The sequence below is a fragment of the Aythya ferina genome, assembly GCF_964211825.1.
Source record: "Aythya ferina genome assembly, chromosome: 3".
NCBI classification, from domain to species: Eukaryota; Metazoa; Chordata; class Aves; order Anseriformes; family Anatidae; genus Aythya; species Aythya ferina.
The window spans coordinates 104,404,960-104,429,793 of NC_140298.1; the positions used below are offsets into that span (position 1 = coordinate 104,404,960).

Sequence of the window (24,834 nt, forward strand, 5' to 3'; positions counted from 1 at the left end):
GGAGACTCGCAGCTCTGTTGAATTAAGGAAGGAAGAATAGATCAAATGTTTTTTTCTAAGCCCGGTTAACTCCCCCAGAACAGGACACAGCTGTGAATCCCTTGAAGGCAGCACACATTCCCTGCCAAGTTAGAAGGCAATTATTCTTCATAAATCTGTCTTTTTAAATTCAAGTGGATCGATTGCCTCGTCTATCCTTTCCCTGTGCCAGCACCGGGAAAGGCTGTTTGGGCACCACCTCCGACAAAGCACCCCGCTTATCAGAGAGCCACACCACGGAGGCAATGACAGCCCCGTCAGCCCCGTGTATCCCTTTATAACCATGGATATTAAGGTACGTTCGGGTTTTAAATGTTTTGACCAAGAGATTTCCATGCTGTTTTTAAACATTATCTGGGCTCTGGTTATCTGACCTCCGTGAAAATAAATAGGATGCTCCTACTAATTTATTTTCTAGCTAATAGGCAGAAAAGTGTTGTAAGGAGACAGGACAGTCTCCTTGCACATGCTGTCATGGTTGCATCAGCACAGGGCTCCCGGAGTTGTGCTAACTTGGCTCGGTTACAAGACACTCATCATCTAATAGCCCTGTTTTGCCACGTCACCCTGGCTCTGGGTGTCAAAATGGTTTCTGCCCTGCCACTGCTGGGCATTCAGCAGGCAGAGAGAAGGAAAAATGGCCTGGTGCAGATGCGAGCAAAGCCTGCATTAAAACACAGGGAAGGCTTGATGGGCTGGGTGGTGTTCAGGGCTTTAAGGAGCTCGCTGTGATTTGAGTAAGATGCTGGTCTTCATGTTTTCCCCCTTTTATTCAAGTAGGGATGATGTCTTGCAGTCTTTGTAAGATGTCTTTTAGGGCTGTGCTGATGACACCCACTACTGCAGTGGTGTGTCTTCTCTGGCTGCCACTCAGTGGATTTACTAAGGCCCTGAGAAATCAATAAACACTATGAGAATGGGAAAGGAATTAGCATAAATTGTCCTCTCCCACGCTGCAGAGGGACAGCAATGAAAGAAAGGATGTTCATTTATCTTTTTTTTTTTTTTTTTCCTATGACCACATCAGTATATGTACCCTATTTGCATTCCACTGTAATGAACCAAGGCAGGTAAATGAGCTGTTTGTCCTTATCGAGCAGCCTGGAGCTCAGCAGCAGAGATGAGCCAGGGATGTGGTGTGGGATAGACTCAGCAGCAAGCCCTGGGCTGGCTGCTTGGGGGCACTGGGTAGGACTGGGGCATCCTGGGGATAAATGCCAGCTGTTGCACATTTTTCCGAGGGAAACTGTGTTTTTTAGGCATTAAGAAATATGGGAAATTCTGCTGTTGCTGGGAAACTCCTGTTTTACCTCTGTTTGCATTGTAGAAGGGTCCTCTGGGGTCTTAGAGCCACCCCAATCCCAGCACAACTGACCTCAAAGCTAGGTGAGGTCGCCCAGGGTCAGTGCCAGTAAGGTTTGAAACTCCAGGATGGAGATACTGCAGCTTCTCTTGGCAACATTTTCTAGTGCTTGACCCTTGTGATGGAGATATTTCCCTAGTTTCTATTCAGAATTTCCTTTGCTGCATCTGTGACCTCTGTCCCTCATCCCCTTCTTGCACACCTGTGTGAAAAGAAAACCCAGATGAAGAAACCGAGATGCACAACAACAAAGCCGAACTGAAATACTACTCTGATTTTGACCTGTCCGTAATTTTTTGCTGATATTTTATGTGTGTTGCCTTCTCAGCTCCCGAGGAGACTGGAGCACAGCGTGCTGGGGACTTGGTGTGGGTTTTGCTCCCCCTGGGTGTCCCCTGGCAGGAGTTGTCTTCGTTTTCTCCCAGCATCTCCACTGCGGGGCTGGCTGACTGAGCTGCGTTTTAAACCCTGAATGTGGGAAACTCTAGCTGTGAACCCTCTGATAAATCATAGAAAAAACAAAGCTGGAAAGATTCGCAGGGGCTCATTTAATCTTTTCTCCAGCCTCGAGGCAGGTTGTGCCGCTTTATCATCTCTAACCACCACTTGTCTGACCTGTTGGTAGCGAGATGGAAATTTCAGTCCCCCTCCAGCCACCCAGTCTGGCTGTTTGCTGCCCTTACCTGTCAATATTTTTTTCCCACACACCACAGGCATCCCGCTCTGCTTAAGACAACCCATTACACAGCTGGAGGATGATGTTTCCCTCCAGGTTTTGCATCCTGAGGCTGCCAGCCCCTGCTCCAACCCTGCAGCCAGGCTCAGTGCAAGTGCCACTCCACGAGCTCCAGTTTAACCCTCTGGCTGGTGTGGAAGGGTAATTTCACGTTTGATAGGCTCTTGCTCCTCCTTTATCTGCCCTGAAACATCTGGCATTTCCACAGCAACAGTGACACTGTTGATTCATGCTCCGTGTGCGATCCATAGCCGCCCTCTCAGACCTTTTTTTTTTTTTTGGCAGAGCTGCTGCAGCTGAACCTGGTCTGTGTTTGCACAGCTGCTCGTCCCTGTCTGCCTCGCACGCATCCTCACGGAGCTTCTCCCTTCTCTCCAGGCCTTTTCCCCAACTTGGAGGTCTTGCTTTTGGTTGTCATTGAGCCCTCCCTTGTGCTCCCACTTGCTTTGTGCCGCCTGTCACGTAGTAAGGATAGGCTCCATCTCCATCATCTGTACCCATCTGTACCCTGACCCCATGCTCTTCTTTTTGACCCTAATGGGGCAGAGCAGGATGGGTGTCTGGCTGGCACCCCAATCCTTGCTTCTTCCTTGCTTCCTCCCTTCAGTTGCTGCGTGTCGTGACAAACAGCAGCCGTGCTTGGAAGTGATGGAGACAATAGCTGCTCACACCACGTGCCTTCACTTCAGCACTTTTTCAGTTCAAGGAGTGACATGATCTTACAGGAGAGCCCTTTACCTTGAAAGATGCCTGTGCTTTTAATAAACAAAATGTATAGGAAGTTATTGCTCACCACTATGGAAACAGCACTTGCTGAGCACTTGCTGTGACTGAGCCCAATAATACGGGGATGAATAATGCTGTAACAGAGAGGTCATGGAAATGTGAGCTAACACAGGACGGGAAGGTTAATGAACACCGACCATCATAAGACTGTTGTGGGATCTTTAATTAACACAGGTGATTCCCATTTGCCTCAACAGCTTCTCACCTTGTCAATCCATGCAACCTAAAATCAACCTGCAGATCAGCCAGGCAGGAAGGTAATGGTCTTTTTATGGATGTAACTCATAAAATCCCAGAACCATACGGCAGCCCAAGTTGGGAGGGACCTGGAAAGGTCATCGGGTCTAAGCTTTCATGGGAAAACGGAGCCTGGGTGAGATTGCCTCGCACCCATCTTAAAAACCTCCAGTGATTGGGATTTAACCATGTCCCTGGGGAGGTTGTTCTGGTGAGTGAGTGCTCTCACTGTCAAAAATTTCTTTCTTCTATCAAGATGAAACCTCTCCTGATGCAGGTTGTACCCGTTGTCCCTTCTCCCCTTGAGAAGAGAGAGCCTCCATCCTTTTTGTAGCTGCCCTGTAAGCACTGGAATATGTGATGAGGTCTCCCTTGAGCCTTCTCTTCTCCTGGGTGAAAATATCCAATTCCTTCAATTTTTATTCATGGTTCTCCAGCCCTCTGGTCATCTTCATGGCCCTCTTTGGACCTCTCTGATCTATCCATGCCCTTTTGAATTACGGGGACCAGAACTGGGCGCAGCACTCCAGGTGCAGCCTGACAAGTGCAGCAGGATGATCACATCTCCGTCTCTGCCAGAAGTGCCCAGTTACCTGTGTTTGTTGTGCAGCACGAGCTATGTACTCAGGAACTGCTTTGGAGAGCATGAACTGGCACATCAAGTCCTTCCTCAACGTGCTGGATTTATTACACGAGGCTACTAACACACCAGTGCTCCCCTGTAATGGGTTTTCTGCACCATCTGGGTGCTCTTTGGGGTCAGGCAGGGCCCTCTGCCACTCTGCACGTTCCTTTGACCGAGAGGTAAAGGACCCAGCACCTCGAATTGGACACCACAAAGCAATGACTTGCTCAAAAACTGGAAATCTGGAAGAAAAGCCGTGCATTTGCTTGCTGGTGACTCAGTGCTCAGTGTTTTCAAACTTCCCAGGCGAAATACGGACCAGAGACATAACTGCTATGAAAAGTGAAGGTCTGCTTTCTCCAGCAGCATGTGAGTCCCAGCACCTGCAGTCCAGACAGCCCTGAAGTGACAAGGTCTGCAAACAAACTGAGATTTTATAGGGCCGGTTGTAACACGGTAGGTGTGGTAATACGGGCTGGGGTGCTTAAAGCAGTGTCATAACAAAATATTTTGGAAAATATCGCTCCACATTTACACCCGGGGCATGAATGCTAACCTGAAATAATTTCCCTTGTTTCAATGTTTTCTATATTAAGAAGTATTTTAGATTTCTACTCGCTTTGTCTACCCAAGCACAGGGGCTGCTTCGGCTCCCCAGGCTGAGTCTGTCTCGGAGGAGCTCTGCAGAAGGCTCTGCAGTGCTGCTGAGCATGAATTTGACCCACTGCGCTCAGCTGTCCTACTAATACATCTGTCTTGGGTCCAAGTGTTCTCCCGATTTGTGCTATAATTATCCTAAAACTAGATTTTTCTAAATTCCATTCCCCTGTAGCTTTTTATAGCCCTGGGAGTTAATTATTCAGAGCCATGGAAGTTCTCGGCGCGCTTTGCCCAGGCATTTTTGGACACATGAGGCTGGGACGAGGGAATGGCTTTGGCCAAACGTCCAACCCACTGCATTTGGTGTTTTCTCCTCTGACGGCGTCTCCTTAGATCTTTGGGAGGCACTGATGGTCTCTGAGCCTGCTGTGGGCTGTATTCACATGCTCTAACATCCCAGGGATGGGAATAAAGCAGGGCAGGGATGCAGAGGGGAGGCTGCAGGAGCTGGGGAGAAGTCAGCGGTGCCATTTGGGTGGCTGGGGGCTCTGAGCAGCACCCCGCTGCCCTCGCAGAGGCAATCCAGCAGCGGCAAATGAGGCTGAGCCTCTCCTGCCTCCCACATCCTCGCTCGGGTAAGTGCAGGGAGTGTGTACTTTAATTAGCGATGATACATGAGGGAGACAGGAGATGAAGCAACGTTCAAATTAAGTATCTGCAGAGCTGGTGAGAAGGCAAATATGAGCTCCCAGACTTGAGGGATTATTATTTTTTTCTTTCAGTCCCTTCTTCTGCAGCGATGGTTTGGGTTTTAATTCAAAAAGCAAAGGAGCTGTTGCAGGGGGAGGGCGATGGATGCCCACACGTCCCCGCTGTCAGCAAGTTGCAAGGCAATCCCGGTAGGTTTGGGGTCTTTCCTCGGGGGTGGAGACTTCAACAGAGCCCCAGTCCTCTCCCCCATGCCTTGGTGAACCTTCCAATCAACGGGTTAACCTTCCATTACAAACCTGTTGTTTAATGTCCTGTGCTCCCAAATGACAGAATTTCAATTTGCTGTTGTAAATAAATAATACTTAAATATTGGGTAAAGGGTGCTGCACGCTGCAATATGGCTATGGTGTGTTTTAGATGGGTAAATACCAACCATTCACAGCCCCTTTTGCTATGATTTCACTTTAATAATGACTTCGGTGTTTCACTATGAGTCAGGCAACAACAGAGGAATCGCTGAAGAAATTTCCCTGAAAACCTCTCTGAAAAACCAGTTATGAGTCAGAGGAAGCAGCAGCATGTCACTGGTTCAGGCCCTGCCTGTTTGGCTCCGTGCAATTTCAGAAACCAGATCCCCCACCTCAGTCCAGTGTTTTGCTCGGGTTTGTCCCCTCCCAGCCGGCGCGGCTTGGTTACTCTTTACCTTCGACCGAAAACCGAGCCTTGCACGCCGTTAGGGGCTGGCAGTTCCCGACAGGAGCCCAGAGCAAAGCGGCGTTTGTTTGTGTTGCTGGTGAGAGGTCACAGCTGCAAGGGCAGATGCGGGCTGAGGCCAAACCGAGTTAATTAGGCAGCGCTGCGATGCCACTGCTCGATGCAAAAGGTGTCCCTGTCCAGCGCTTCTTAGGATCTCATCTGGTAAAAAGGGTTTTATTTCTTAATCTGCCAGCATGAAGGAGCAGAAAAGATGTCTCCAGAAGTCTACCAGAGCTAACGTGGTTCGGATACCCCGGCGTGGGACCAGCAACCAGACTTTTCCAACCTGCCTGGATATCACTGAATATGAACAGGGCGCCTGCTAATTGTGATCCTACGAAAAATGGAGCAGCATCTGCATGGGCAGGTGGCGAGGGCACGGACCCTACGTTGCTCCCCATCACAGCCAACCCCAGAGGCTTCCCCAGGGCCCACAGGGATGTTTCTCAAGCTGAGGCCAGCGAGTGAAATGTGGCTGAAACATGCTTGAAATGAAGCGTGTCTTTCACTGCTTTAAATCAAGGCTCGAGACTGCAGAATTGGGACGTCCATGCAATAGCATGGGGGAACTGATGATTATCTAAATGTGCAGTCAATACCCCCCCCCTCATTTAATTATTAGTGTGCTTTTGTCAAATGCCCAACAATGTGATTACCCTATTAAAGTATTTTCTCCAGGCATAAACCTCCTTTTTAAGAAAAATTACTTTCTTCTTATTTAAAAAGTTGTTAATTAATACTTTTATTGTCCTCCCCTGTGATTTGCTTTCTCTTAATTACCAACAGGAGCAATACAAGAGCACTCCATTGCCTATGCCAAAATTAACCTGGCTTCCTCTACATTGCTCTGAATGATCCACATGGTTTTGCCTTTGAATACGGAGACCCTGACCCCATGAGAAATGATGCCAGGACCCTCTGATTTCAGGGTGGGTTTGTGCAGCTGGCAGGAAGGTTTCCAAATCCAGCAGCTCGCTGTGAGCGCTGGTCGAGGGCTGCAGCCCCAGCATCCTGACGCCGCCGTGCTGGCTCTGGACAGCATCCCGGAGCACGCAGCGTGGCACAGCACTAAAATAGCATCTTGTTGGCTCAAACATCCCAGAAAGCGCTGCCGGGTTTCCTTCTTCTCTCCTTGTTCAGCCACAGGAAAAAACGCGGTCTCAGGAAAACTGAAAAGTTGCAGCGGGGAAACATCGGTTTTGTTATATTATTATTTATTGCCCTGATTGAACCAAAGCTCTTTGTTCTGTTTTGCTTTTTAAAGCTTTTGTAATGCCAGGCTAAAACATTGATTTTCATTTAGACACACCGGTAGTTTTCATGCTTAATTTCTGGTTTTGTTCATTTCCCTTTTGTGGTTCAGAATAGAAACGAGTAAGATATTTTCTGCAGTGTGGAAACACTCGACTTTGCTTAATCCATCCCACCTCTCTCAGCAAAGTTTCTGATGTTTTGGACCACAAACACTGAGTTGATTCTGTTACATCTCGTGGGTTACATCTCATGGACATGTAGGATTTGGTGCTCTGTTCTGATATGGGAACACTTGTGCATGGGCCAGTGCTCTGGACAGCTGCAGCTGGAAATAAGCACATGCAGGTGATGGAGGAGAGGAAATTATGATTTTTTTTTCAGTAGTTATAGTTAAAACACCACCACCCCCATACACACACACCCACCTCCCACCTCCCCATGCTTTGTTTGCTGGCACATCCCACTGTGGCCAAGCACTGCAGCACAAAACTACAGTGAAGCACCATGGAGAGAAACGAGGCTTTTTAATTTTCCCTATTTAGCAGGGCTTTTCCCTTTCGGTGCAAGAAGATTTAATATTAAAATCTTATCTAAAACATCTAACTTTAGTGTCTAGCATAGCAACTGCAGCCTTGGAGGCAAAATCAAGTCCCTTTTAGATTCCCGTGTAATAAACTGGTAGACAACAGTAAATGAAATGAAAATGTGCTGGTTTTAATTCATAAATTTTTCACCTCTGCCAGTCCTATTTTTTTTTCTGTATTTCCTCGCTCAGTCATTCTATTATTTGAGAGTAAAGCCAGGCAGCCAAATTTCCTTCATGTCGTTTAATCATTGTTCTCTCTGACTTTGAAAAGGACACCAAGTGTTCCTATATATGTAAATGTACCCGATGTTTTCGCCGTTCATATGCTAAGTCACACGTAGGCACTGTGGTATCCCTGGGGCAACCTTAATACAAAGGTAGGTAGCAAAGTGCATTTTTGTCTTTGTCCAGCTGTGCAGGCTCACATCTGCTGTTCCCAGCCTTGCTGCCAATCATCACAGCTCTCACTATTCATTTTTCCTCAGAGGGGAAGAAAGCACCCAAGAAAATCTCCTGCTAAGAGAAAGAAGAGCAATCACGCAACGATGGAGTATTGCCACTATTTTTGTTACCTCTTTCTATTTTTTTTAAAACATCTATCTGATGTTACTGGCACAGCAGGCATAGCAAGCAGGTTGCAGAGGAAAAAGCATGCGAAAATGGCATTAAATATTGTGTTGTAACGACGTTCTCTGAATTTCCGCTAGCTCCACGTTACATTATTCAAACCAGACACAAGCTCTCTAGGGTACGGGCAGATTCCACCTTCCCAGCTCTCCCCACCCTCCAAGGTCATTTAAAACAGGGCAGGAAAACACAGTAGAAGACAGTGCAGGGAACAAGCCTGCTTCAGCAGGCAAACACGCCATAAAAACCTACTCGCTCTTTTCCACCCCCGGTTTCTGGGATCCGAAGGACTGGTGAACCCCCTTCTATTTGCTTTGGTAGTACATCAAATACAGGCTCAGGAGCGATGCTCCTGCCCGTGCTGCGGGTGAGAGCAAGGTGTGCAGCTGGCATTTCCCAAGCACATTTGTTTGCACGAGGAGTCCTAGCTGGCAGTGCAAAGGAGGGTTAGGCTGATGCAGGCACGGATTTGAGCCCCAGCAGCTGGTAGCAAAAATCGTGAGGCCTTATAGAAAGGCGTCAAGGCTTTCAGTACTGGAAGACTTGACTTAGCACAGAAAATAAGGCAGCACAGGGGGGAGGACCAGGCTCTCCCAGGGTGAATGTGGCCCCAGTTCAGAGCCCAAAGGCTTGCTTTTGCTCTCAGTGTCTGCAGCAGAGGCAAATCCAGGCTCTGGGATCTCCAATCTGGCCTGAAAGCAGCTGGAACAATCGGCTGTCTTCAAGGAGGGAGCCTTGGATCCCCACAACCATCACAAGTGTTAGGAGATCAAGAGGGAAGGAACAGTGTGAGCTTTTAATCCTTGCCAGCAGTTTCCTCTGGTGCTTTTTTGGTAGAGGTAACAGGAACTGGAATCCCCGGCAGCACACAGTGCTCCAGGTCAGGCTGATGAACTGCTGAAAAAAGGTAAATATTGCTCTAACGTCTCCCCAGAGTCAATCACACCAAGCCCCAGGAAGGCAGGTAATAATTCAAGATTAGCAATAGGCCTCGTACTGCCACTAAAGCTCACGTTATAATGGCAGATATTTAAGGAATAGCTGTGTGCCACACATCTCAACTACTTTTGTTTCCATCTAATCCCTTGGTGATTAAGCCCCAGCCAGCAGAAGGAATTTCACGTGGTATTTTCAGATTCAGCAGAGCTGGAGTGATCCAGATGAATCTAATTTAATCCCTCTTTGTTCCTCTTTGCCGACTGTGGAAACGAAATGAGAAGCAGAAAGAAAATCAGACGAGAGGTGGGATGCCAAAGCAGCTGTGGCAATGCAGTTGGTGAAGGGCCACACCAGATCAGCAAAGGATCATTAGATAGGCTTAATGGGCATAGGACATTAAAAGAAGAACCTCACATAATCCAGATTCATGCAATGGGCCCCATCTTGCAAACAAACCAACTTCTGGCCATTAAGTTCTTGCATTAAGGGGTGCTCCTCATCCCACGGGCAGTTTGGGAGCATCCCACAGCTTTGGAAGGGTCTCCTGCTTTCCGAGTTGTTCTCCAGGAGATTGCTCTAAGTCAGGGATTGCTCCTTCCAGCCTCCTCGCTGGCAGGGCAGTGTGAGAAGCAGAAAAGTCCTTGACTCAGTGTAAGCACTGCTCTGCAACAACTAAAACAAGTAGGAGACATTTCTTTTCAGAAAGAGCTGTCAGGTATTGGAACGGGTTGCCCAGGGAGGTGGTGGTGTCACTGTCCCTGAAGATGTTCAAGGAAAGGTTGGACGTGGTGCTTAGGGATATGGTTTAGTGGGTGACACTGATAGCAGGGTGATGGTTGGACCAGATGATCTTGGAGGTCTTTTCCAACCTTGATGATTCTTTGTTACACTGATGAGAGGCTAGAGCCTGAGCTGGAACACGTCATGTGGAATGTGTGGAACAAGGTAGATGAGGCTGCGATTTGCTAGGCTGCATTTTTGCCACCTGACCTTAGCCATAAAAGTGGCCTAGAAGAAAGCTGGAGAGGGACTCTATCGGGGAGTGTAGCAGTGGAACCAGGAATAATGGCTTTGTACAAATGGAGGGGAAATTTAGTTCAGATGTGACGTGAGGAAGAAATTGTTCACTTGGAGCACAAAGCGCACGTGGGAATTAGGGCTGAAGATGCACCTTGCTTCTGTTCTTTTCCATAAAGGATAGAATAAAATTACCTAAAAACCCATGTTAAAAATAAACCCAGGGCACAGGATGGGAGGTGCAGGGCAGTCCCCATGCTCGAGGGACAGCCTTTCTCTCTGGCAAGCCAAACAGCCTGGGACAGCCAGCCCCATAAAAGGGTCCCTCAGCCCTCCCAACCCTCCTCCTTGTCCACATGAGGGCATCTCCCAGACCACTCCCAACACAGCTGCTGTTGGCCACACATGGGCCGCTCCATCACAGAGCCTTTTTGAGGTCACAGTGGCCACCACTGCCCCAGGCCCTATAAAACAGGGCCCCTGCGGCTGGCCCACCACTCGCTGAGCATCTCGGCCCTCTGACTGCCAGCTCGTGTGGCAGGAAGGAGACCAGGAGAGCAAGGCGAGCGGCAGGCCTCTTGGTGTGTGAGGACAGCCATGCAGTGCGGTGAAGAACCAAGAAGGAATGAACCTGAGCAGAAGTCCCCCTGTACTCGGCTCTGGTGAGGCCGCACCTCGAGTACTGTGTTCAGTTTTGGGCCCCTCGCTACAAGAAGGATATCGAGGTGCTCAAGAGAGTCCAGAGAAGGGCGACAAAGCTGGTGAGGGGTCTGGAGAACAAGTCCTATGAGGAGCGGCTGAGGGAGCTGGGCTTGTTCAGCCTGGAGAAGAGGAGGCTCAGGGGCGACCTTATCGCTCTCGACCTTAAAGGAGGCTGTAGCGAGGTGGGGGTTGGTCTGTTCTCCCACGTGCCTGGTGACAGGACGAGGGGTAATGGGCTTAAGTTGCACCAGGGGAGGTTTAGGTTGGATGTTAAGAAGAACTGAGAGGGTTGTGAGGCATTGGAATGGGCTGCCCAGGGAAGTGGTGGAGTCACCATCCCTGGAGGTCTTTAAAAGACGTTTAGATGTAGAGTTTACTGATATGGTTTAGTGAAGAACTTGTTAGTGTTAGGTCAGAGGTTGGATTCGGTGATCTTGGAGGTCTCTTCCAACCTAGGTGATTCCGTGATTCTGTGAAAATCACCTGAAATCTTGGTGGCAGTGATTTGACTGGCATCTTGTTTCAGGTCACAACTGGCAGGGTGCACTTCTTGAAAGCAGAAGCTGGGTGTAATGTCTTGTTTGGTTCTTGTTGCGTGGAATAGCTGAATCCAAAATTATTTAAAATATTTCTGTGACTAATGACAGGATAGGATGCTGAATGCTGGACAGCTTGAAGAGATGAGTTTTGTATTGGGCTGAGCAGCCTGGGTATTTCTCGAAGTAATTACCCACTGACTATAAAATGTCCCCAATTCTCCCAGCACAGGCACGAGGCCCTGAGAGCTGTAAATCCCTCAAGCAGGTACTTGCTTGGTTGCCACCGAGGGCTGGGCAGAGGCTGCTGCTGTCACCTGTGTCACCCATGGGCTGGCGGGGAAATCGAGAGGGTCGCTCACCCCAAATCATCTCCCGCCAGGAGAAGAGGGCTTCGAGCACGTGAGGTTGGCAGCAGCAGTGCTTGTGTACAGTTTTCCACTCTGCCTTCCCATTCTGGTTTAACCATGCACATTCTTCAGTTTCCGAGCTTGTTTTTTTGCCTTGGGCTGACTTTTATTGCTCTTATTTATTTATTTATTTTAATCTGGCAAAACGGTTGAACTATTCTTAAAGGGGGTGGAGAAAACAGTCATTGTTTAGTAACATTTTCAGCTTTGCATCAATAATTTCAATGTATCCCAGCTTTGCAGTACGTGTGAAAGGTGTTTTCATTTTTTCCTGTCCTTAAAAAAGTATCTGCTGGATTTCGTGCAGAGATAAGCTTTGAAAACCTGCTGGTTTGGTGGTGGTGGGCTTTTTCTCTTTGTTCCCCCACTTGCCTCACAAGGATTGTTGCTAAAATCTCTAAATATCTTTTTTTTTTTTTTTTCTTTTCCTGGTGTGGCCTTGATTTCAGCTCTGTTTGGTTCTTATCTTGCGACTGCACCGAACGTGCTCACTTAGTCTCCCGTACAGGGAGGCAGAGTGAGAGCTACTGATAAGGCACACTGGCAACTGCGTTACATTCTCCATACATTTCTGACTTGAAAATGCGCTGGGCAGGAGCTGGGGAGAAAATAAAAAAATCCAAAAAGGAGGATTCATTCCTTTGTCTGCTCGGCAGGCCTTATTTCTGAGCAGTCACCTCTCTTGGGAAACAGATTAGCATCAGTCCCTAAATCCTCTCCATTTTGCCATGGGGTCTGCTGAGAGCTCAGCACCTTCCTCTGGCCGGGTGGCAGAGTCCCCATTCACTGCCTCTGCTGGCACCTGTACTGAATTCACCTGCAGGGCCACCAGCCTTTTGTGGGCACGGCTGGGACACTGGGGACACTTTGAGGGGTATGGGTGCTTGGCAGCATCGCCTGCTTGGTGGTGAGGTGTGTGGTGTGGGGCTGCAGCCCTCGCCTTCCTCCGCTCCAGAAAATTTGGTGGTGGGGAGTGTAGGGCCTAGTGAGAGATGGTGCCATGGCGGGGTGGCTGTTTGTTTGTTTGGGGGTTGAAAATAGGGGATGGGATGGGAAGGGAAGGGAAGGAAAAAGGGAAAGGGAAGAGGAAGGGGAAGGGAAGGGAAGGGAAGGGAAGGGAAGGGAAGGGAAGGGAAGGGAAGGGAAGGGAAGGGAAGGGAAGGGAAGGGAAGGGAAGGGAAGGGAAGGGAAGGGAAGGGAAGGGAAGGGAAGGGAAGGGAAGGGAAGGGAAGGGAAGGGAAGGGAAGGGAAGGGAAGGGAAGGGAAGGGAAGGGAAGGGAAGGGAAGGGAAGGGAAGGGAAGGGAAGGGAAGGGAAGGGAAGGGAAGGGAAGGGAAGGGAAGGGAAGGGAAGGGAAGGGAAGGGAAGGGAAGGGAAGGGAAGGAAAGGGAAGGAAAGGGAAGGAAAGGAAAGGAAAGGAAAGGAAAGGAAAGGAAAGGAAAGGAAAGGAAAGGAAAGGAAAGGAAAGGAAAGGAAAGGAAAGGAAAGGAAAGGAAAGGAAAGGAAAGGGGAGGAAAGGGGAGGAAAGGAAAGGGGAGGAAAGGAAAGGGGAGGAAAGGAAAGGGGAGGAAAGGAAAGGGGAGGAAAGGAAAGGGGAGGAAAGGAAAGGGGAGGAAAGGAAAGGGGAGGAAAGGGGAGGAAAGGGAGGGGAAAAGGTGAAAAGAGAAAAGAAAGGAAAAGAAAGAAAAAGAAAAAGAAAAAGAAAAAGAAAAAGAAAAAGAAAAAGAAAAAGAAAAAGAAAAAGAAAAAGAAAAAGAAAAAGAAAAAGAAAAAGGGAGGGGAAAAGAAAAAGGGAGAGGAAAAGAAAAAGGGAGAGGAAAAGGAAGGGGAAAAAAGGAAAGAAAACGAAAGAAAAAAAAAAAAGGAAAAAAAAAAAAAAAAAACCGAAAGAAGAAGGACAGAAGAGGTACAGAAAAGGGAAAAAAAATGATGAAGGCGAGAAGCAGCACGGAGCAAGAAGGGGTCGAGCCCCCCAAACTTTCTCCCGGCCGTGCCCCCCGCACCCCCCGCGCTTCCTGCCCGGGGCTGGGGCTGGGGGGGGGGGCGGGCGGCGGCCAGGCCCAGCCCCAAATGGCGGCGGCCGCGGGCGGGCGGCCCCGAGGGGCCCCTCGCGCCCCGCCCCGGCGCTGAGGAGCCGCTGCCCCGGCGGGGAAGCGGAGCCCCGCGGCTGGCTCCCCGCGGCCCCTCGGCGGCTCCTTCCTCCCCGTCCCTCCTCCTCCTCCTCCTCCTCCTCCTCCTCCTCCTCCGCCGTCCCTCCCCGCCGAGCGCCTCCCGCTCATTTCCTCTTTCGCCCGGGAGGAGCCGGCCGGCAGCCGCCGAGGGGGACCCCCGGGTAAGGCAGTGGGGTGGGTTTGGGTTTTTTTTATTTTATTTTTTTGGGGTGGGGGTGGATTTGGGGTTTGGGTCCCGCTTTGCTCTCGCCCCTTTGGAGCCAGCTCTCCGAAAGCCGCCCTTCCTATGTGCCTCCTCCTTGGGCGGCCCCTCCGGAAAATAAAAGCTCGGCAGCCCTTGGGAAGAGGCTGCGGTGCTCCCTGCCTGCTCCCCTGGGTGCTGGAGGGAGGCTGGGGGCACCCCGGGGCCCCCCCTTGCCCTGGACGGGCTCTGCACCCCAAGGATTTGCGAGCGACTTGGCGCCCGGAGAACTTTCTGTAGGGTTTTTGGGGGAAAAGGAGGCGAAACGCAGCACCCCAAAGTGAAAGGGCTGCTGGGGGGAGCAGCTGGCTGCTCCGTGTCTCCTGCTGGCAGCTGGATAATCTGCTCCTTTACGGCAAAATCCTTTTTTTTTTTATGATTATTTTTCTGCAGCAATACGTAGAGGTGAGCGCTGGAGCCGAGCGCGATGCCATAGTCCCATTCACAAATGCAAGCGCGGTAGGGACGTGGAGTGCTCTCTGCGGGGAAAACGGAGGAGGAAGCGGTTGTTCCTTCCCCAAAATATTCTGCAGTTTTCCCACTCGGAGCCGTTTGCTGGGTTCCTGAGCTCCTCTCGCCTTGGGGACGTGTTGGTTGCCCCGAAAGCCCTGCGCTGGGTGGGGAGCCCAGCACGGTGCTGTGCATCCCGCAGTGGGGTCGGGGATGGCATCGCACCTCGCTCCTCCTCGGGACCCCATCAGAGGATTGGGTCCGACAGCAGCTGCCTGCCTTTCATCCCCCCCTGTGCTGTGAGGCTCGGAAAAAAGGGAGGTGATCCGTCCACTGCTCCGCTGAGGTTAGATGGAGAGAGAGCGGCCAGCCCGCTGCCTCTTTGCACCACCTGTTTTCTTCTCCTCTTTGTTTTTGCCCTAAATGCAACGTTGGGCTCTGCGTAGAACTGTAGGAAACCTGGGGGGGGTGTGCCACGACAGGACGGGTGTCGCAATGCTGGCAGCAGCCCTGCTCTGGTGTCAGCTGTGCCAGCCAAAAAAGTGCTTTTTGTTGGCACGGCGTGGTCTGCTCGGGGAGGCGATGGAGGCAGCGCTGGGAAGAGTTCGCCCAGCTGCAGCGGGGGGATGCTCCTAACTTGTCAGCCTAGAGGAACATCTCTGCTCGGGCTGGCAGGGCAGGCAGCTGCTGCTGCCCAAATTCAGGGGCAAAAAGGGAAAAAAAAAAAAAAAGCATGCGATCTGTGCTTAGAAATGGTTGCGATGAGAAGTGTTCACGCTGCATGATCATGATTTATCGTGTTTCCCAAGCGAGACAATACTCTTTTCAGTGCTGATTGCCCTGCCTCGAGTGAGACGGGAATGCTGGTAGACCAAGTGGGCGATCTGATTTAAAATCCTATATGATAGGCTGCTTCTCTTGCCTGTAGTGACACGAGGCTGTAAGGAATGAGGTTGTGCTGTCTGTGCGTGCGAGATGCTCTGATACTCACGGGAGGAGGATCGCTCACACCTGGGCTTCCCTTCAGACATGACTCTTAGGTCAGAACCAGTAACAAATGCAATGTGTTTTCCAGTGAATTTAAGAAAAACAGACTTTTTTTTTTTTTTTCTTAATATGCTTTTTTTTCTCTTGTTCCTACTATGCTTCCTGTAGCGTTTGTGTGTGGGACCCGTTTCTTTGTTCATTGCCCGTGTTAGAAAATACTTGCGGTGCCCAACTTGAGTATCTTTGTGGGGCTTAACTCAACCCAAAGTTAATTTCTGTTGGCAAGAGGTGATTTATCGCAGCTCATGTTGACTGTGTTGGGTGGGATCCTACGCCATGCGTTTCTTGCGAAATTGTTGGGTTTTAGCTTTAATGAGCAGAAAATGTTTTAAATCAATGTCTGAAATTTCCGTCGTTCCAATAACCCTCTGCCAACCCTGAGAGTACAACGAATGCAAACAATTATCTTCACCTTATCAGCTTTTTGGTGAATAAAAGCCTTTATGGGTCGGTTGTGTTGTGCTAACTTCCTAATTAACTCATTGATTTCTGCATTTCTTGACTTTCCCAGATAAATATCTGCCCGTTGTCACGCTCCAGTGGCAAAGCCACCCTGAATCTTTAAACAATGGGGCCAAACACTCCACCAAGGAGCTCCTGCTTCTTTTAGCAGTGAGGAGGCTAAATTCTTCAGCTGAATCTCCCAGAAACATTAGCTTTCTGGAAGTTCAGTGTCAGTGACTTGGAGACCTGTAGGATCCACCGCGCGATGAATTATGCATTCCCTTGCCTTGTCCGCGCTGGAATTAGAAGGCAGGAGCCGAGAGGCCGGATCCAGCTTGTAATCTGAGAAATATTGCACTTCTCCTGGACTGCATGGCATGAAATAAGCTGTTATCAGTAAGAAATGGTGCTCGTAACTAGCGTGGTGGGTTTGTAGGTATGCGGGATAACCGCGGTGGAAGAGATGGCAAATGGTGCTTTGGGGCTATTCAATCCACACGCCTGGCAGGGGTGTTTCTTTTTAAAGTCAAAAAAAAAAAAAAAGAAGCAAGGAATTCAATCAATGCAGTCAGTGCACCATCTTTTGAGAGCTTTGATTTTTTGGGGGGTGATTTCTACAACCACAGTTTTAGGAGGCCCTCTTTTCTGCCCAGTCTTTCCACCGGAGATGAGGCTGGCCGAATGGGAAGCGGCGCAGCCAGATCAATGGACTCCTGCCTGTATTTTGGTTGCTGTAGCCTTAACCTCTTGAGAAAGGTGTTTGAGGCTGATGGCAACGATTCAAAACTCTGTCCGGGTTGGAGAACACTGGTTTTGGTGACAGGGACATCTGGAGACTTAGAGGGTGGGAGGCTGAGTATCAGCAGCGTGGTTTGCACCTTCAGAGATGTGTGCTGGAAATGAGGCGTAGCGAGATCCTGGCGGCTGTGCCAGGAGCCACGGCCGAACACGGGCAGCTGCTTTTGCAATTTGAGGGTGTTTTTGTTTCAGACAACGTGTTTATCTGACCTGTGTGCTAGTCGGAGTGGCAAAGGTGTTTGTTTTTGAGTCCCCAGCCATGCCAGCAGCGGGAACATAATTCCACAAGTGGAAGTGCAGGAAACATTTCGTCGTGAACGCCGGGGGAGAGGGAGCGAGTCCGTGTGCGCCCTTGTGCAAACGCCAAACCCTCGTGGTCTGCAGGAATTAGGAGCGGTGCTGCTGACTGTGATGGATGGTGTAGCTCGGGCATGGGCTGAGGAAATACGTCTCGCCGATGCTTGGAAGTCAGCACGTGGCTCCTGCAGAGGCATTTGAGCCTAGGCGGGGGTGGCAGAGGTGGGAGGAGGGTGAGGAAAAAAAAGCTGGGGGCCAGGAGCGGGCGGCACAGGGGTGCTGCAAGCCGTGCCTCTCATTCACCTCTGCTCCACGCAGCCCGGCGTGTCTGCGCAGAATGGATGCTTCTCATTGCTCCGAGGTAGCAGGCTTTTTTTTTTTTCCCTATTTTTTTTTTTCCTAAAGGGCATTGTGAGCAGGATTCTCTCTTCTTGGCAGCGCTCCCGTTGTGCGAAGGGAGAGAGCTTGCTGCTGCTGCTGGTGGCGCTGCGGCTAGCTGCCGTCGGAGCGCTTCTCGCTGGCAGGGCATCCTTTGCTTTTTCCCTTTATCCAGGCTTTTTTTTTTTAATCAGCAGGTAAATGGCATTTCTCGAAAGGTCTCATTTTGTGTGTCGCAGAAGAAAGCGTATCCTGGGGGAGCGAAGCAAACTCCGGCTTGGAGGCCGGGGAGCAGTTTGGGGCTGATTGCAGGAGCTGCGTGTGTGCGAGAGGGGAGTGGGAGTCAGCGGGGAGGACGCTGTGCACGCACAGCCAGCTGCACGGAGCTCAGTTATTAAATGCGAGCTCGAAGAAGCTCACAAGAAGGCAAGCAGGGAGTCAGCACGCTTCACGGTGCTTTGGAAAGGGCCTGCAAGCAACATCTGCTAAATATATTAGAAGACACTGGAAAAGGCTTTATCCCAGTTTGAGCGTCTTCTGAAATGGTTTGTGCCACCGCCTGGTTTGAGTTTCCTCTCCCTGGCACCTGCCCTTGTAATGCTCTTGTGGAGAGGTGGCTGCGGTTGCTGCACGGAGGAGAGGGATGAAGAAAGTGGAATCAGCATAAAAGGCTCTCTCTTGGTGATTAGCCGCTGCTTTGATTTCTGCTGGGCTGAGTTTTGTCGCTCTCGAGCTAATAGATGTCAGGTTTGCTTCTGAGGGATGCTGAGGAGCTTTCTGGAAAGCCAGTGATCCTCCGTGTAGGAGTTTATCTTTAAAAAAGCACTCAGACAAAATAAAAAAAGGGGTTGGAAATGGTGACTTCAGGCCTTTGGTGGCCCTGGGGAGCTGGGCACAGGCAAGGGCTTTGGTGGCCCATGGGGAAGAAAGGCCACGCTCCTCGGCACCAGGCTGGGGCACTCCGTGGTTGTCAGGAGGTGGCTCAGAGGGGTTTTACTTACTTATTTTGAAATGGAAATTGGGTTTCATTCCAGCTGTTTCCAGTTTCAAGAGTTTCCAAGAGGAGGAGCAGAGGAGACTTTGCAGGAGGACACTGCCCATCGCCAAAGGCTGCTGTTGGGCCCTCAAGAATTGATGGGGTGGGGACTCTCCTGACAAAAGGGTAGGGAGGCACGTTTCTGGCAAAAGTGCTCCCTGTTACCTGCTCAAGGGGTTCATGAAACATTACAAAAAGTTCTGTTCTTGTTCTCCTGCAGCTTGAGCTGTATGCATGTAGGCTGGGCTATTTGCTAGGGCTGCTCAGGGGGTTTTGAGTAGAGCGTGGGCTGGTGTAACAGCTGTGAGATGGAAATACAAAGCATCAGCTGAGGTGGTCTCCAGTTGCACCAGGGGGTGTTTAGTTTGGATATCAGGAAGAATTTCTTCATGGAGAGGGTGGTGAAGCCTTGGAACGGGCTGCGTGAGGAAGTGGTGGAGTCCCCATGCCTGGAGGTATTCAAGAGACGTGTGGATGTGGCACCATGGGACAGTGATGGGACTCAGTAGGGCAGGTTGCTGGTTGGACTTGATGAAATTAAAGGTCTTTTCTAACACGGATAGTTCTGTGACTCTATGATGCAGGATGTGAAGGGCTGAGGCACCCATCTGCCACCACTTCGTGCTATTTATCCCACACCAGCTGCCTGGAGCCCCAGTGCCCTTTGTGGAGGAGCTGCTGCCGTAGCTGCTGGAGAAGGAGCAAGTCCTCCCATCGCCCTGTGCCCTGCCAGTGCTCTCCTCCACTGTCACTTCCAGTGCTGTCACCTGCGTGTCCCCGTGGCTCCTGGGAAGGTGTCACCCCGCTGGGTGAGCCCCATCTCCACGTCCCCAAACAAGGCACCTGGAGGTGGGACAAACTGTGCCGAGGTGTGCCGTGGGGCGAGGGCAGCAGGCAAGCAGGGAAACCCTTTGTCCTCATCCTCCCGCTGGTATTTTACAGGCTGTAAGGTGATGATGGAGGCGTACAGGGAGTTTTGTTCTTAATGCTGCTTTGCATCCTCTCTGGAGGGTTAGCAAGCCACCAGTGCATCTGCTTTTTGCTTTGCTTTCAAGGCGGTTTTCCCTTGTAATTATAAAGGCAAGAATGAGTAATTTTTAAAACGAACACATGATCTGTCCAGGAGCACTAGCTTGTGATGAACTCAATTTAAACTCAGCGGCGTATCCCACAACTGGAGAGCAGGGAATCTGCATTTTTATGTAGCATAAAACAGCCCGAGGATGCAGAGGCCATTAGGGTTATATGCAGCATCACACCTGTACCATAACGGCATCGATCACTCTAATTTGTTTTTTTGAATAAATTCATGCTTCGTTCAGTCCTTGGAAACTTCGTTACTCTTTCAACCACTGCTGGGTTGCATCTCCTCACACAATATCTTAGCTGATGCAAATTTGCCATCTCCTTTAATAAAACTCAGTTGACACCATGCCCCATGCGTCTGCTAAAATCAGATTTGCTCAGCAGCTACCTCCCTTCCCGTGGCCTCCCCTATGTGCTCCGTTCCTCCCGAGCCTGTGTAGTGTAACTCGCATGTAATGTTTAGTTTAGAGCATCCTGTGAAGAAGGGAAATGCAAATGAAAAGCAAGACTGGAAGGGGAAGACAGAGATAAACTTCCTGGGCAATGAATGCGCGGTGACATAATTCTGTTAACTGCATGGGGAAAAAGTTGAGAAGAGGAAATAGGGTCAATAATTGGGTAATTGGCACTGTTCTGTCCCCAGCTGCCCGTATCCTTTGTAGTTATCGGCTGGGGTCTTGTGTCCAAGCACGACCAGGCAGTACGTGGCATCTGTCAGTGGTGTTTTTTTGGGGGAAAAAAAAACATAAAGGAAAGAAACTCTGCAGTTCAGAAAGAGAAAAATATTTAATTGCAAACAATTCATCTTGTTCTGACACTTCAAATTAGATTTAATAAAGTTTCATGTGTTCAGTCGCAGTGGAGTATTAGCATTTCCTTACCTGCCTTCCCTCCTTTTACGTCCACGCAGCTTCTCTGGGAATTGAGTGCAGATTGTGAACTCACCCAGCTTACTTTGGGGATCCAGTACAGGGTAACATCAACGTACCCAGCCTGGCTGCCAGTCTCAGCACTGCTGCTGCCCTGAAAAAGCCTTCCTTGCCTCTGAATTTGGAAAGCTTCTGTATGCCCCTGGGCTTTTTCGGGACGTGTTTAATGAGCTGAGTAGTTTTTCTGGCGTGAAACCGGGCTGAGGGCTGCAAATACCGATTGCTCGATGACTTGGAGAGGTGGCTGTGTAGCATCCTCGCTCTGTGGAGTGCGTGCAGTCATCCTTGGTGGCCAGCGTTGTGAGTGTTGCCTTGGCAGGACGTAAGCGAGCCAAATACGATGTGTAACATTAAATGCAGTCTTCACCTTCTGGTTAAAGTGAGCAAAACTCCTCCGAGACAGGGGAATCACAGCCACCTGCAGTGAGATGAGTGCAGTCTGGTTGTCAGCAGGGCAGGTTTTCCCTTTGCACGGGCTTTCTGTTCTCCTGGGTTCCCCCGTCGTCCTCCCGAGCCTGGCACAGACACGTGTTTGTGTTGCGATAGCATCGGCCCGAGATAAGGTAGCGCACGCTTCAGGCTGTTCCTCACTCCGTGCTTGAACCACTCCAGTGCAGCTGTGTTCAATAAATAAACCTTGGGGATGCTCAGAGCATGGCTTTTTGGAGGTGGGACAGCAGTAACTCACTCCGGACCTCATTTTCTACCAATTTAGGTGCAAGCTTTTTGTGCCCGCGCTGTGAAGAGTGCTCCAGCACAGCAGGCGTGCAGTGGAGCGTGGTGGGGTGGCTCGGGCTGTTAAAACTTCACACTAAAAGTGAAGGAGATGGATGGGGTTGCCTCACAGGACTTCTGTGGCTGCTGTGCTCCCAGCTGCAGCGTTTTGCAGTGGGGTTGGAGCACGAGCTGCAGGCAAGGTCTTCCAGACAGAGAGGTGGGTCTCGGCCTCACCTGGAGAGCTGGCATCTAAGCAGGCAGGTGGATTCTGCCCCGCTCTCAGGGCTTGTTGGCTTGCCCAATGTGCATGAAATTCCACCTCCAACTTAACCACACGCTCCTGCAGCGTGCCAGGGGATGCTGCTGGGTCTCCATACATCAGTTATCCCATTGCAAGGCTCGTGTGGGCCCATTGCAAGCACACGGTGGTGGTGGGAGAGGTGCCAGCAGCAGCATCCAAAGCAGAGCAAGGAGGGACAGCACTCCAGGCTGCTGCAACACGACGGAAATTCCTCTGAGCAGCGCCAGCCCTCTGGGGACATGCAGACTGAGGTATATCCGTGCCACAGTCAGGGCAGGATATTGAGGAGAACTCTTGAATTAGCTTCCAAATGAGCCTAAAGCTGTAGCCGTAGCAGCCTGGAGCTTGCTACAGCCTGCAAAACCTGCCCAGGAGCCAAGGAGAGCCAGCCTGCAGCAGGCCAGCTGTGAGTACTACGAGCAGTGTGGGTGATCCCCGGGATTGAGGTGGGTTGGAAATGAGCCTGGGGAGTGAAAATCCTCCGACAGACAGGGGGAAGCGACAGGCTCCTCTTTATTTGATCTACAGGCGTCAAAGAAAACAAAGCAACCTGGAGGAGAGAGCCCTCCGAGAGTTTCCTCACGCTGTAAAAAGAGGAAAAAAAACACAACGCGTTTTAATAAAACAGCAGATTCTGGTTGAAAAAAGAAATCGTAAGTCCGGGAGCACAGCACGGTGCTGGGGGTTATTTCCATGCCTGCTTGCAGGCAGGTGACACCGCTCACAAACGCAGCAACGTTGCTGTCAGTGTTGATTTTGATTAATGCAGTTACGAAAGCTGAACTTTGGAGGTGTGGGCGGGCATCGCCAGCGATCGGCACTGAGGTTAAGCAAGAACAGCATCGGGCAGGGGGAAATGAAGGGGAATTCGAACCCAGCAGGGTGAGAGGGTGGCGGGGTGAGAGGAGGAGAAGGACCCGCAACACTTGAGGCTTCTCCCTTGTGTGGAAAGAAACCTGCTCCGGATATAATGCCTGAGAAGTGAAGGAATGGAAAAAGGTTACATTCAGCTTGGAAAACGAGGCCAAAAGGAAAAAAAAAAGATGTGTACAGCCATGTTGGTGCAGGCTGAGGCAGGTCCAAGCACGCTGCAGGGCTGGATGGGGCTTTGGGCAACCTGGGCTGGTGGGAGGTGTCCCTGCCCATGGCAGGGGTTGGAGTTAGGTGGCCTTTAAGGCCCCTTCCAACCCAAACCGCTCTGATTCTGCGTCTCCTCCTCCTTAAGCTTTCTCCTGACAGCTCTGAAAATAGTAGATGGATGCACTCGCCTCTTCCTGCCCAGCCTCCAAAAGTTACTGACATCTCTTCCTTTAATTCTGCTTCGTAATTGAATTTCTGCCATAAGTTGCTTCTGCTAATTCAATTATACCTTACTTTTAATTGGCAGTGGGTTTAAAGACTTGTTGTGCTGTTAACACAGAGATTAACGTGTGGTGGGCACTTAGCCTCTACTCCACCCGGCAGGAACAAAGGTTTGGGGTGATTATATGCAGACTATTTTTTATTATTATTTTTCCCCAAAGTCTTTAGGACTGCAAAAATGTAGGTAAGGACTGGGGAATGGTATTTTTTTTGAACATATAAATGCAGACAAATAATCTTGGTGCACTATTCCATGAGGCCTGTTGTGGGTTTCATAGGGTCAGCAGCTTGTGGTGATTTTAACATCAATTCCTGTAAAAAATGAGGATAATAGGTTTTCTTCCTGAGACGCTGAAGCTAAAACTCTTGGTTTAAATGCTCTGTGAGTGCCTGCTGGCCATCTCAAGAGCAATGGACACTTTTGTGAAGTCCTGCTCTTCCTTCCTGTGAGCAGAAGACTGATGGAGTTAGCATCTGCACGGAAAGGAGGAAGATACGGACATAAAATAGGAAAAGAACCATTTAAGGAGCACTCTCATAAGGTTTATTATTATATTTTTTTTTCCTTCCAGCTTTTCTGGCCCTTAGGGAAGGATTTTTATAATAGGATCCTCCAGCTGCTGCGAGGACGTGTGGGAGGGTTGGGATCTTCAGCAGAAGCTGGGCAACCAGCACCAGCAGTGGTAGGGCCCAAGGGCGCGTCCAAAAGGTGGCTGGTGGCCCCCGGTCCTGCAGGATGCTCCGACCTCGTGGCCGTGCCAGTTGTCTCTTTCTCATGGTTTGTGGAAGCAGCCTGATTTCAGCTGGCTTCGGTGCATTTCAGTTTCTTCGTGGTGACTATTTCTGAAGACCTGAAAAGAATTTGTGAGGTTCCCATAAGTACGAGACAGCAAAAACACAGAGCTACAATGTCTAAAAAGGCAGAGATGGAATTACAGTACAGCCCGATTTTTATTACAGGATTTTCCTGGAAGTTAATAAATTATTTCCTACCTAAGCATCTTCTGGGTGCTTCTGAGTAACAGTCAGCATGGATTAGTCTGGAACAAATCATGTCAGACATGCTAATTGCCTTCTCCAGCAGGGTAACCGCTCGTGTGGAGAGCAGGAGAGCAGATGATGTGATGTGCTTTGATCCTAGCTGGGTTTTTGCCACTGCTCTGATATTCTCAGGAGGAAGCTACGGGAGGGAAATTTTGGTGAACCTTTTGCCTTGTGGTTGGTGCAAAGAAGTGCCCCATGGCTGTAGTGGTACCACAAAAGGAAGGAATTCCTACTTGTAGGGATGGCACATTGTTGAAGAAGGAGGCTTGGTTGATTTTTCGGGTCTCTGTGGCTGGGGTTTTGCGTTGGGAAGACCGAATGTGTTGCTTAGGGGTGGAGGGAGCAGCCAGAAGTAGGGTCCCAAGCCCAGTGGGGTTTTTTGGCAGAAGTTGTGGGGCTGCTGGGTCAGACAAGGGTCTCACAGGAAACACCAGAGGTGGTGGGGCTGGAGGCATCAGGCCGGAGGAGTAGTGGGGGAAATCGTGGATGTCTCTATGGGATTTGAAGCGGTTTTTGGTTGCCTGATCCACAGACTTGGGGAGATTACAAATCGCAGGAGGGGGTGAGCTCACTCGTAGTGCTCTTCTCTGTGACTTGCTAAGTGCTGATG

At 50.1% G+C, this 24,834-nt stretch overlaps 1 protein-coding gene across 9 annotated transcripts in view; it reads left to right on the top strand.

Annotated features, from left to right (window-relative positions):
• The first annotated feature begins 211 nt into the window (after positions 1–211).
• The window catches only part of HPCAL1 (hippocalcin like 1), a 57,986-nt gene continuing 33,363 nt past the window's right edge, over positions 212–24,834 (top strand). For 2 of the 9 annotated variants that reach the window (XM_084513892.1, XM_084513896.1), the window contains exon 1: positions 14,048–14,255. The gene's annotated coding sequence lies outside the window, so the exon portion shown is untranslated. Of the gene's footprint in view, positions 335–14,046; positions 14,256–14,444; positions 14,741–14,772; positions 15,132–24,834 lie in introns of those variants that run through there. The other 7 variants (XM_084513898.1, XM_084513894.1, XM_084513897.1 and 4 more) reach the window with 6 other exon arrangements.